This window comes from Humulus lupulus, chromosome 3 (assembly GCF_963169125.1).
Source record: "Humulus lupulus chromosome 3, drHumLupu1.1, whole genome shotgun sequence".
Classification (NCBI taxonomy): Eukaryota; Viridiplantae; Streptophyta; class Magnoliopsida; order Rosales; family Cannabaceae; genus Humulus; species Humulus lupulus.
Genome location: NC_084795.1, coordinates 161,126,329 through 161,136,783, shown reverse-complemented (window position 1 = coordinate 161,136,783; position 10,455 = coordinate 161,126,329). Strand labels below are relative to the sequence as shown.

Below are 10,455 nucleotides of genomic sequence, written 5' to 3'. Positions count from 1 at the left end.
GCACTAATGGGAAAATGTGGATTGACCAACTAATTACAAAGAGCAACAGGAATGAATATAATTTGTCTTATTAATCTGAACCATACAAAGACAAATGTTTCTTCTAAATAAAGATCGATACACAAAGAAAAACTAGCCCAAATTACCTTGTAAGTATTTACTCCATCATCAACTGCTCTTTCAATGTCATCTAAAATGCTATCTGTGCTTCCTCACAATAAAACAGTGGTCACGGAGTTCCCACCTTCTTCATTCTTCACAACAGTGACCTATATTTACATTATGGTAAATGTTAATGAGATTAAAAGGAAAAATAAATAATAAAAACAACAGGAACAAAATACCCAAGGGTGGTAGCTCAAACAATCAGCCTTTGGTTTGCTCACACAAAGTCTGAAGTTCGAGTCACACCCGGATACTTATATTGCAATTGCTATCGTTTCTTGATCCACAAAATACTTATGTACCTTAGCACCACCAATTTCTTCTACTGAAACTGAATCAACATGTCCCAGGTCATCTGGGTTTGGCTTGCTAAGCTTTAACTGTAACACAAATAAGAATATTGTTAAATAATTTTGGAAAAAATTCAAAAAAAATTGAGTACTATTAAATGCTAGCTGACTTACCATAGCAACAGTACCAGTAGTGCGGCAAAATCGTCTTAATTCAAATTTTGAACTAATTTTCAAAACCATAAGCCTGCAAGGAAAAAGTTCCAAATTAAATTATCAGATATGCTAAGAAAAATCTTAATAGAATAATAAAAACTTGAAATTTTTTGACAGATTTCATAAAAGATCAAAAGCATTTAGATATGTACAACAATCACAAGTATGTTTTGAAAATTAGTAAGTTAATCAATAAAAAAACACAATAGAAGGTGATATACTTGTAGCGCTCACAGAAATGAAGTGCCATCTCCCCAACTGCTGCTCCACTAACAATTACTTTGGCACCGGAATCAGCAACTACCTTTATAAGCTCCTCAACTGTAGCTTCTTCAGTTTTCGCATAATTTTCTAGCTAGAAGATATTAAAAAAACTAAGAGAACTACTTAAAGGCACATAATACATAAAAATGTCAAGGATAACATAACAAGCCAAGATATTAAGAAGCAATTTTATATCAACTGGAGCAAGAACAATATTCTCACGATGGTGTCATTTGGCGTTCCTGAGTCAGGAATACCCACCAATATCATGGGAAAGAATATAATTGCAAGCCCAAAACTGTCCAGCAAGAAAAGCTTTTCTTTTTTTAATTCATCATTCATTAAGGAGAAAATATGAACTAAACAACCAAAAGAACCCAGAAAAATGGATGCCATTACACATTAATATGAGATGAAGGAAAATTTTGCACAATACATTAGTTACGTGGAGGATCAAAATTAGCCACAACAACAAAGGCATTGATAGACAGGCAACTGCAAGTGCATGCAAATAAACAGCAAGAATAAAGAAAATAAAATAGAAAATAAATGCTAAGTATATTGGCTACCTCGTGAATAAGCAAGCCAGAATAAGAAGAGAAACGTTCATATAACAGCAAGTAAAAAATATCCATTTCAGAATTTTACCTGGTCAGCACTATGAATCAGAATTTCTCCGGTCTCTTCACCACTGGAGGTTCCACCATCCACCTCTTCATGGGTCATAGTATCAAGCAAGATTTTAATAGGCCTACCATGATCAATTCGAAGTTTCAAAAGACAAGCTATTAAGTGCCAGTGGTTGTCCTTCCTCTGCCCATCTATGATTTTTAACGATGTTTAGAAAAAGACAAAGTACAGTAGATAGAATTGCAAAATACATTTATCATCTAAAATGCACAATACAACATAGGAAGAATGAAAAATGTCAACCTGGCAATTGAAAACAAAGCAGTATCCTTGGACGATGAAGCAATATTCATTGCCAACATGTCAAAGTCTGAACTTTTTGGAGATTTACCATCATTTATAGGTACACGTGCATATTTAATAGGAAAACCATTAGCCTCTAAGCATTTAAAAACCTCAAGCGGAGTCTGAATAGCATCAAAATTTACATGTTCCCAAGCATCAAATATTTGCCCATCATTTGTTTCATGAATAACCATTATGGCACCTCCATAACATTCAGCTTCTCTCAAGATATCTTCTTTCAGTCGAGCTTTCATTCTTTTCACTCTTTCACGATCAATGCCCTGAAAGAAGACATCCTAATTATACTTTCCCCAGAAATGGATAGAGACAGTTAGGGAAGAAGTATCCCCAAAAGCTGCAAGATAAAAGAAATAGTAGTGCTTCAATGAAGTGTTATTGTACTGTACATGGTCCTAACAAAAAACGGATCCTATGTAATTTTCCAACTCCATGGTTTTAAACAGGCAGGGGAAACATGAAAGGAAAGAACAACATCTCTCTGTCCATTGAAGCTAAATATTAAAAACAAGTGAGAAACATCAGTACTAAAATCCTTCATGATGATATATCTCGATTGCTCTGTGTGCCAAAGACTAAAGTTCATGTATTACGAATTGATAAATACTGTGGTTAGCTGTTGTTCCCATGACTGCAGTGAAATAGTTGGACCATATTTTTGACTATTTTAACAAGGAACTCGAACACATGCACACTCTAGACTAGCAGCAATAATCTACATTACAAGTTTGGATTATTTATTTCATTTTAATGTATGACATAAATGAAAATTTACTGAGTATTCAAGCATGTTTTGTACGGTCTTTCAACCTCGCAGAGCACAAATGGTTTTCCATTTATGTAAATAACTGGTTCCTCTCTCATATTGTGCCAAAAAACTGGACGACCACTTTTTGACCCACCAATTCTTTGTATCACAGATCGTATTTCATCAATAGTTGGATTTGCCACTCCATAAACTGGAAAACCAGGAACTTCCCAAAAATTAGGGGCACCCTCCACTCTTTCAGGTAAGTTTTGGTTTTGACAACCTGGGTAGTGATCACTTTTCAGAACAGTTTGGCTGCCTAAAACCTCACCATTTCTTGATCCAGCAACTATACCCATCTCAGAAGGACGACCATCAGTAGATTCAGCAATCTTCATGAGGGATGGCTTCAAACTTGCATAGCCAAGGGAACCCATTGGATCTCTCCTAAGCAGTCTAAAAGAGCACCAGATTGCAGAAATATTATTAGTGACCAAAAAATTCCAACAATAAGAATGCCTAAGATATGACCTAGTTCATCATGAATGGGGAGAGGAAAAAAAAAGGCAACATCACATATGGAAATCCACTAAATAATCCTCATATACATTTTCTCCTTTCTGTTCCCCTTTCTCAAAATTAGATACAATCCACTTTTCAAGTCGAAAGATTCCAATGTGTAAAAGTTGTTCTAGAAATGCAAATTTATAACATTATTTTGAGTCTCAACTTAGCATCAAATGCCTGTAGAAAAGAATCACCTTAAATCCTAAGAACCCTTGGCTTATCTAACCTCAACATTATTGGAATTTTTTAACAAATAATACACATTGCTCAGAATTTCTCTATGGTGATGAGTCTGATGACTCAAAACAGTCAGTTGGGATCAATCATAGAAGTAAAAGAAAAAACAATAATCAAACAAACCAGTTGGGATCACATTCAATGTTTGCCATATTATCAATTTTTTCAAATTTATTTAACTAGATATGATAAGCACTTGTTAATACCTGCGAAGAATGCTATACAGTTCTGGTCTCGCTCTCATCCAGTCAGCAAAATTGCTATTACCAACAGATTTAGATTGAAGGGCTGATTTCTCTAAATGAATGTAGATAGCAAAGCATATAAGAAAGTAGTATCTCTCAAGATACTCGACAAAAAATGAAAGCAATGCCTGCCTTTTCATTTCATCTGGTTGACGTAAAATGCTATTGCGATAAGTGGCAATTGCCTCACGTAAGTTCTGTAAAATTTCAACAAATGGTTTCATGAGTTCAACAAACTTTTAATTTTAAAAAGATTTTTTTTAAAATGCCAAGAAAAAGCAAGAAATGGTTGAAAGATATTTTCTGGCAAAAACAGATAATTTTAGATGATCTCTTATTAAATAGATGTTTAGAAAGCAAACTGAAGTCAAAAGGTGCAGCATGGGATTGAAGAGTTATACCTGCATGGAGGCACACTTGTCGATGACTTTATCTACTTGCCTTTTGCCTTCAAGGCCACCCTAAAACATAAATTTAATAATGAAAATTTTAAAAAGTACTAGTTTTTCAGTTTTTTCTTTTGAAAAAAAAAGAGATGATTTAATGTACCTTTAATACCCGAACCAGGCTTCTTATGACGCCATATTCTCCTCTACGAAGTGCTTCTTCTGTGTTTGGAAAGTTGTCAGTGGCAATAGCAGCAGCGTCTGAAACTCTTCTGATTGAATTGGATCTTGGAATACCTATTTATGCAAAAAGACTAAGAATGAGAAGCCAATATCGTCAAAGACTGACTAGTCTGTTGTGTAGATAACAACAGGAGAAAGAGGCGGAAAAAAGGATACAATATTTTAAAACTAGAAAATAGTACAAGTGATCCAGCAAAAATTAGCAATAATATCAGTAAGACATTTGTTGTTGGCCCATTATCTTTTCAAAGAAGATCTAGTAACTTTTATTGAATGTAAACATGTTTGAAAATTTTCTCTCCAAGCCGTCACATTACTACTATTATTGATCAAAAAGCAAACTCTCGTTTAGAGCTTGAAAATCAACCCTCAGCTTTGTCCTAGCTTTTTCATAAATATTAAACATGAATTCTTTTGGAAGAAAATTAAAGAAAAAGGCTTATTTGGGATACAATTACACTCAATGTCTGGGAAGACTACCAATCAACTGCTTCATTCCTAATTACATACGTGATGGAAGAGATTATTAGGAAAAACAATGGTAGAATGGCCGGGTATTTTAGATATTTCTTCCTCCACAACACTGATCTAAGAAGCATATAGATACGAAATTTCAATATGCCACATCAAATGCTAATTATGGCATGTTAAAAACCTTTCAAAAAGGATTTTATTCTTCACGGTTATGTAGCTTAGATACTAATCCAATACTAAACTACTTGTGATGTGACCTAGGAACTATTTGGCCTTGCTCTAATCTAATTTGACGCCTAATGTCATCTCAGCATTTCTCAGACTTTCCTCAAGATGTACATCACTCTCTACTTTTTCTATTTGGATAACCACTATTTCATTGATATATATATTACACTATTCTCCCTCCTGTTGTTATATCGATACTTCAAATAAAGGACCCTTAACCCACTAATCATTAAGATCTATTTCGTAATAATGATTGAACAATTAACAAATAAACTAAATGGAACAAGCGATTTCCCTGCCCTTCATTTTCTTAGACTCTTAGTATCAATATTATGCAATGCATAGACCTCTACCAGCAATAGCTTTTCTCTGGCTCTAATGTTACATGTTGTCGAATTAATATTATTAGCATAGCAAAGGGTGAAAATTAACAGATTATTGAAAGTGACAAAGAGAATAACCAGGTTAACAAGACAAGATATTTGTAACATGATGTCAAATAATGTAAATACAATAATTAAAGTCATAGTGTTCATTATATCGATGAAAAATGATTATTCCAAACAATGAAAGTAAAAAAGAGTACAGAAAGCAGGAATGCTACCAGATGATCCTATTCTGTTGAGATAAACTAAAGTTGCAATCACCATCCCAGTTGTAGTTCGCCCACGTCCCATTTGACAGTTAAATATAATATTTATATTTATATCAGCTTGAGAAATTTTATGAACCTAAGAATAAAGAGTGAAAATTAGAGACAGCAGTAAATATATTATCATAGAATGACTTGAAAGAAGTGTTTGACATGAAAAAATGTAGTCTGCTCATAGAAACCCATTCATATTATCTATTTGTTCTTATTTGAGTACAAACTAAGAGTAGTGAACATTTTTTACATGACCTGTAGGTAACCATTATCTACTACAGAACACTTAGGCAAGCTAAAAAGAGAATTCTTCCCATTTCAACTCACCAAAATATCAAAATCCAATTCCTTGGGTGATTTTTCATCAGTTATAGGAACATGCTCATAGTCAACATGGTATCTTTCTACTTATAATTCCTTGTACACCTAAAGGAAAGAAAATAAGTTGAGTTATCAAAACAAACTAATTTTTTTTCTTGACCCCTTCGTATGAATAAAATCAAGTAGATTTACCTCTAGTGGTGTCTTCACAAAATCACGAGACACCGGTTCCCATTGGTCCACCATCAGGCCATCTAGCAATTCATCGGTGACAAGGATCTTGTTTCCATACCTAGGATGTCAGATGTGCAAACAAATCTATCATTCAAGCTGATATATCTAACATCTACAACTAAATACTTACCTGGCTTGCCAAGATCGAAGAGAAGAACAAATTCGAGAAGCCCAACGACTGGAAATGGGTTGACAGAGAGAAAGAGAAAGACGAGAGAGAGAGAGAGAGAGGAGATTTGAGCGAAGGAGGAGATTTGAGAGAGTGAGGAGTTCGGAGACCATACCAAGCTGAAGAAATGGGTCTCTTCTTTGTGTCGAAATGTTGAAGGAAATGGGTCTCTGTTCTTTGTTGAAGAAATGTTGAAGGAAATGAAAAAAAAAAAAGCTAAGTGGCGGGATGGCTAAATAAATTACCGCCCTTTTTTTCATTAAGTTCCCAATATAATACTTTTTCATAATACTTTTTTATTAGTATTATATTCATGTGTTATGGAAATGGGTATTTGGTGTAGTGAAAGAAAGCTGTACCATCCTTTAGTTGGAGAGCTTAGGCGACAATGAGTACATATACAGCTGCTCAACTGCCACGGCCGAGGTTTGAAGGAGAGGAACTAGGGATAAACCCTGTTTTGTCGCTTAGATCAGTAAGTTGTAAATATTTTCCTGTAATAGACCTTTAAAATATATTTTTGGGATCCCAATGTATATAGTAAATGTTCTAATGAAACATTACATCTTAAACAAAATTTTTAATCCCTATACCGCTAATCATACTTAGTTACACGTTTTTGACCAAATGACTCGATTAGCAAGTTTAGCATTGTTTGCAATGCGCATCATAACGGTCCTTGGAGTTTAGGGCATTACAGTCAAGCTTTGCACAACTTTGACTTTGGCTGGTGACTGCATCTCGATTAGTGCTCGAATCTTTTCGAGATTGGCTTCGATTCCTCGCGAGTTTACTATGAATCCAACACCAAAGGAACACTTTAGAGGATTTAGCTTCATCTCATATTTGTTCAAGATGTTGAAGCATTGCTGTAGGTCTTTGATATGTTCATCTACCTTTCTTGACTTGACCAACATATCATCGACGTAAACCTCCATGTTGTTGTTGATCAGTTCTTTGAACATGTGGTTGACTAGTCACTGGTAAGTTGTACAAGCATTTTTCAAACTGAAGGTCATTACTTTGTAGCAGTAAAGTTTTGTATCTATACAAAAGCTAGTGTGGTCTTCATCAGGTGGATGCATACTAATTTGATTATAACTGGAGTACGCAATAATTAATGACAAAACTTCATGTCCTGATGTTCATCGACCAGCTGGCCAATTCTTGGGAGTGGGAAACAGTCCTTCGTGAAGGCTTTATTAAGGTCTGTGTAATCCATGCACGTCCTCTAGTTGCCATTTCGCTAGGGAACTAGTACAGGATTAGAGACCCAAGATGGATAAAACGCTACCCTGATAAATCCATTTTCTTTCAGCTTCTCGACTTATTCTTTTAGCACTTTAGATCTATCTTTGTCGAGCAGCTTTCTTTTTGTTGTACTGGTGGATGATTTTTGTCTATATTCAAGACATTACTAATCATTAATGGGTCTATCCCAACCATATCTTTATGCGACCAGGAAAATACTTCCTCGCGCCTCCTCAAAAACTCCACCAGTTTGTTTTTTATTTTTATCTCTAAGTTTTTACAGACTTTCACAACCCTGGTCGGATCTTTCTCTTCTAGTTGGACCTTTTAGAGGTCCTCCATAGGCCCAATGTTTTCTTCTAAATCCAAAAAGGGAGGATCTAAGTCCCCATCCTCACTTTGGGCAACGCCCTATTTGGTGACTTGTTCACCTGATTGGGCTTGTGCCTCATTTACCACCAGCAACCTTTTTTTGGCTCCGCTTCCTGATCCGCCTCTTCTTTCCTTTTTGATCGAGGAATTATAGCATTCTCTGGCCTCTCGCTAGTTTCCCAATACACACCCAACACCTGCATCGGTTGGAAACTTCATGGCCAGATGCCAGACCGATGTTACGGCTCGTAGATCGGCAAGTATGTGTCTTCCAATCACATCATTGAATGTGGATGAAAAGTCAACCATTATAAAGGTAGTGAACAATGTCCATTTTGCGGGTGTTTTTCTTACTGTGAGTGGGAGTCTGATCAACCCGGTTTGTGCTAGCCCCTCACTAGACAAACCATAGATGGTTTGGTTGCATGGTTTTAAATCTTCTACTCATAATTTCATTCTTTCTAGTGATGTTTTTTATACAATGTTTACTGAGCTTCCTATATCAACTAACACTCATTTTACCATAATGCTGGAGATCTGAACATCCACGACTAGAGGATCGGAGTGGGGGAATCAGGCATGTTGTGCGTCTAACTTGGAGAAAGTTACTAATTCTTATTCAGTTCGAGCATTTTTGGGGGTTCTCTCTGTTGACGGTGAGAACTCGTCAACCAAGGTAAGTTAGAAAAACAGAAATGTAGAGATTATCAAAAGAAAATCTTTAGAAATCTAAGTAGAAACTCCAAGAATAATTGTAGAAGAAAAATTGTGAACTCAATTTGTATTGATTATGGTGTAGTGCTACAGTGATTTTTCCAACCCCCTTCCATGTGGAAGTGGGGTTCATTTTATAGTGGGCTCTAATGGCCCTGGATACACTGTGGTCCAGGGGACCAGGTGGTACACAAGTACACTGTCAGGAGAGTGGTAGCAGGTGTAGTGGTGTTGGGAGAGTGGTGGTCGGCCCTGGTGCATGTCAGAGACGTGGAGGTGGTGCTGCCAATCCTCGTACTACCCCTAACCGCCACTACTTGTTGGGTACAGGTGCCAGGTTTGTCCATTGATCCTTGCAGGCATGCATGTACCTATTTAGGGGTACCTTGTCCGTATTTTTTGTCTCTTGTGGGCCACCTTGAACGACATATCTTGTTGGCCTTCTTGTAAGTGGTCCCAATTGGCTAATTGAAGAGAGTGCACTTCGTTGGTGGTCCCAACCTTACCAAGTGATGTAGGGCCTTTTTCTGCGAGGTGGGTATAGCATGTTATAAGGCTGGTGAGATTTGGCGAGGACGTGGGGAGGTTTTGGCACCGTGTGCACCCGCGAGGCGCAGGGTGTCATATACGCCTTCGAAGCAACATGGTCGCGAGGCACGAGGCTATGGGAGTAGCTACACGCGTTGGCCCATGGACGAGGCCCTTTGGGGCGAGGCCATCATGCACGCGAGGTCCTTGGGCAAGGCCCTTTGGAGAGAGACCGTTTGAGGCGAGGACCTCACGCACGCGAGGCCCTTTGGGGTGAGGTCTTTATGCGTGTGAGGCCCCCTTGAGTGAGGCCATTTGAGGCAAGGTCGTCATGCACGTGAGGCCCTTGGGCGGGGCCCTTTGGGGCGAGGCCTTTATGCGTGTGAGGCCCCCTGGAGCGAGGCCCCTTGAGGCGAGGCCATCGTGCGCGCGAGCCCCAGGTGGCGTCGCAAGGCCAACGCGCGCTGATCCCAGGCGTCGCGAGGCACGTGCGTACAGATCCCAGTTGTCGCGAGGTGCGCGCGTAGATCATAGTTGCGGCGCAAGGGGCTTTTTGCAAGGCGTGGCCTCGCTGGGTGCATGGGTGCTCACCATGCTGAGAAGTTCCATCGAGGTGCACGGGTGCTGGGCTTGCCGAGAATAGCCTCATGTGCCTCCTTGCGAGAAGATGATGTCCCATGGGTTTTGTGGCAGAGGTATGTATATAAGAATTTGGGGGACCTTAGCATGTGCTTTGGGTCTTTCCCCATGTCAAGCCTATTATTTATACTTCATCTCCTTAGCTTAGTGGCATTTAGATCCTTGCTCCTTTCAAGAGGTAAGGGGTTCAATCCCCCACAACCTCACTTTTGTCATAGTTTCCTCTTCTTCTTTTTTTTATTTGGGCTAATTTTTGGTATGCCTATACCCCTTCATGTATTTGGAGGCTAACACATCTTTTCTGTTTTATTTTTGCAGGCGCGTACTTTCGACCATTTGGCTCTTTTAGACCATGACGATACTTTTTGCCCCCCAACTTGCTTTTGACCATGACAGCGTTTCATTTTTCGTGCTTGAGGTATATTCTCTTCATCCCTTGTTTTCATTGGGTTCACATTAGCACCACTCGGGATGGGGTACTTTGGCTTGAGCCCGTAGTGAGTTAGTCTTGAAGCATGATCCTTC

The 10,455-nt window shown here is 38.2% G+C and overlaps 1 pseudogene; it reads right to left on the bottom strand.

Moving 5' to 3' along the window:
* Window positions 1-212: 212 nt before the first annotated feature.
* Window positions 213-6,539, bottom strand: LOC133825181 (uncharacterized; annotated as a pseudogene).
* Between the last annotated feature and the right edge of the window lie 3,916 nt (window positions 6,540-10,455).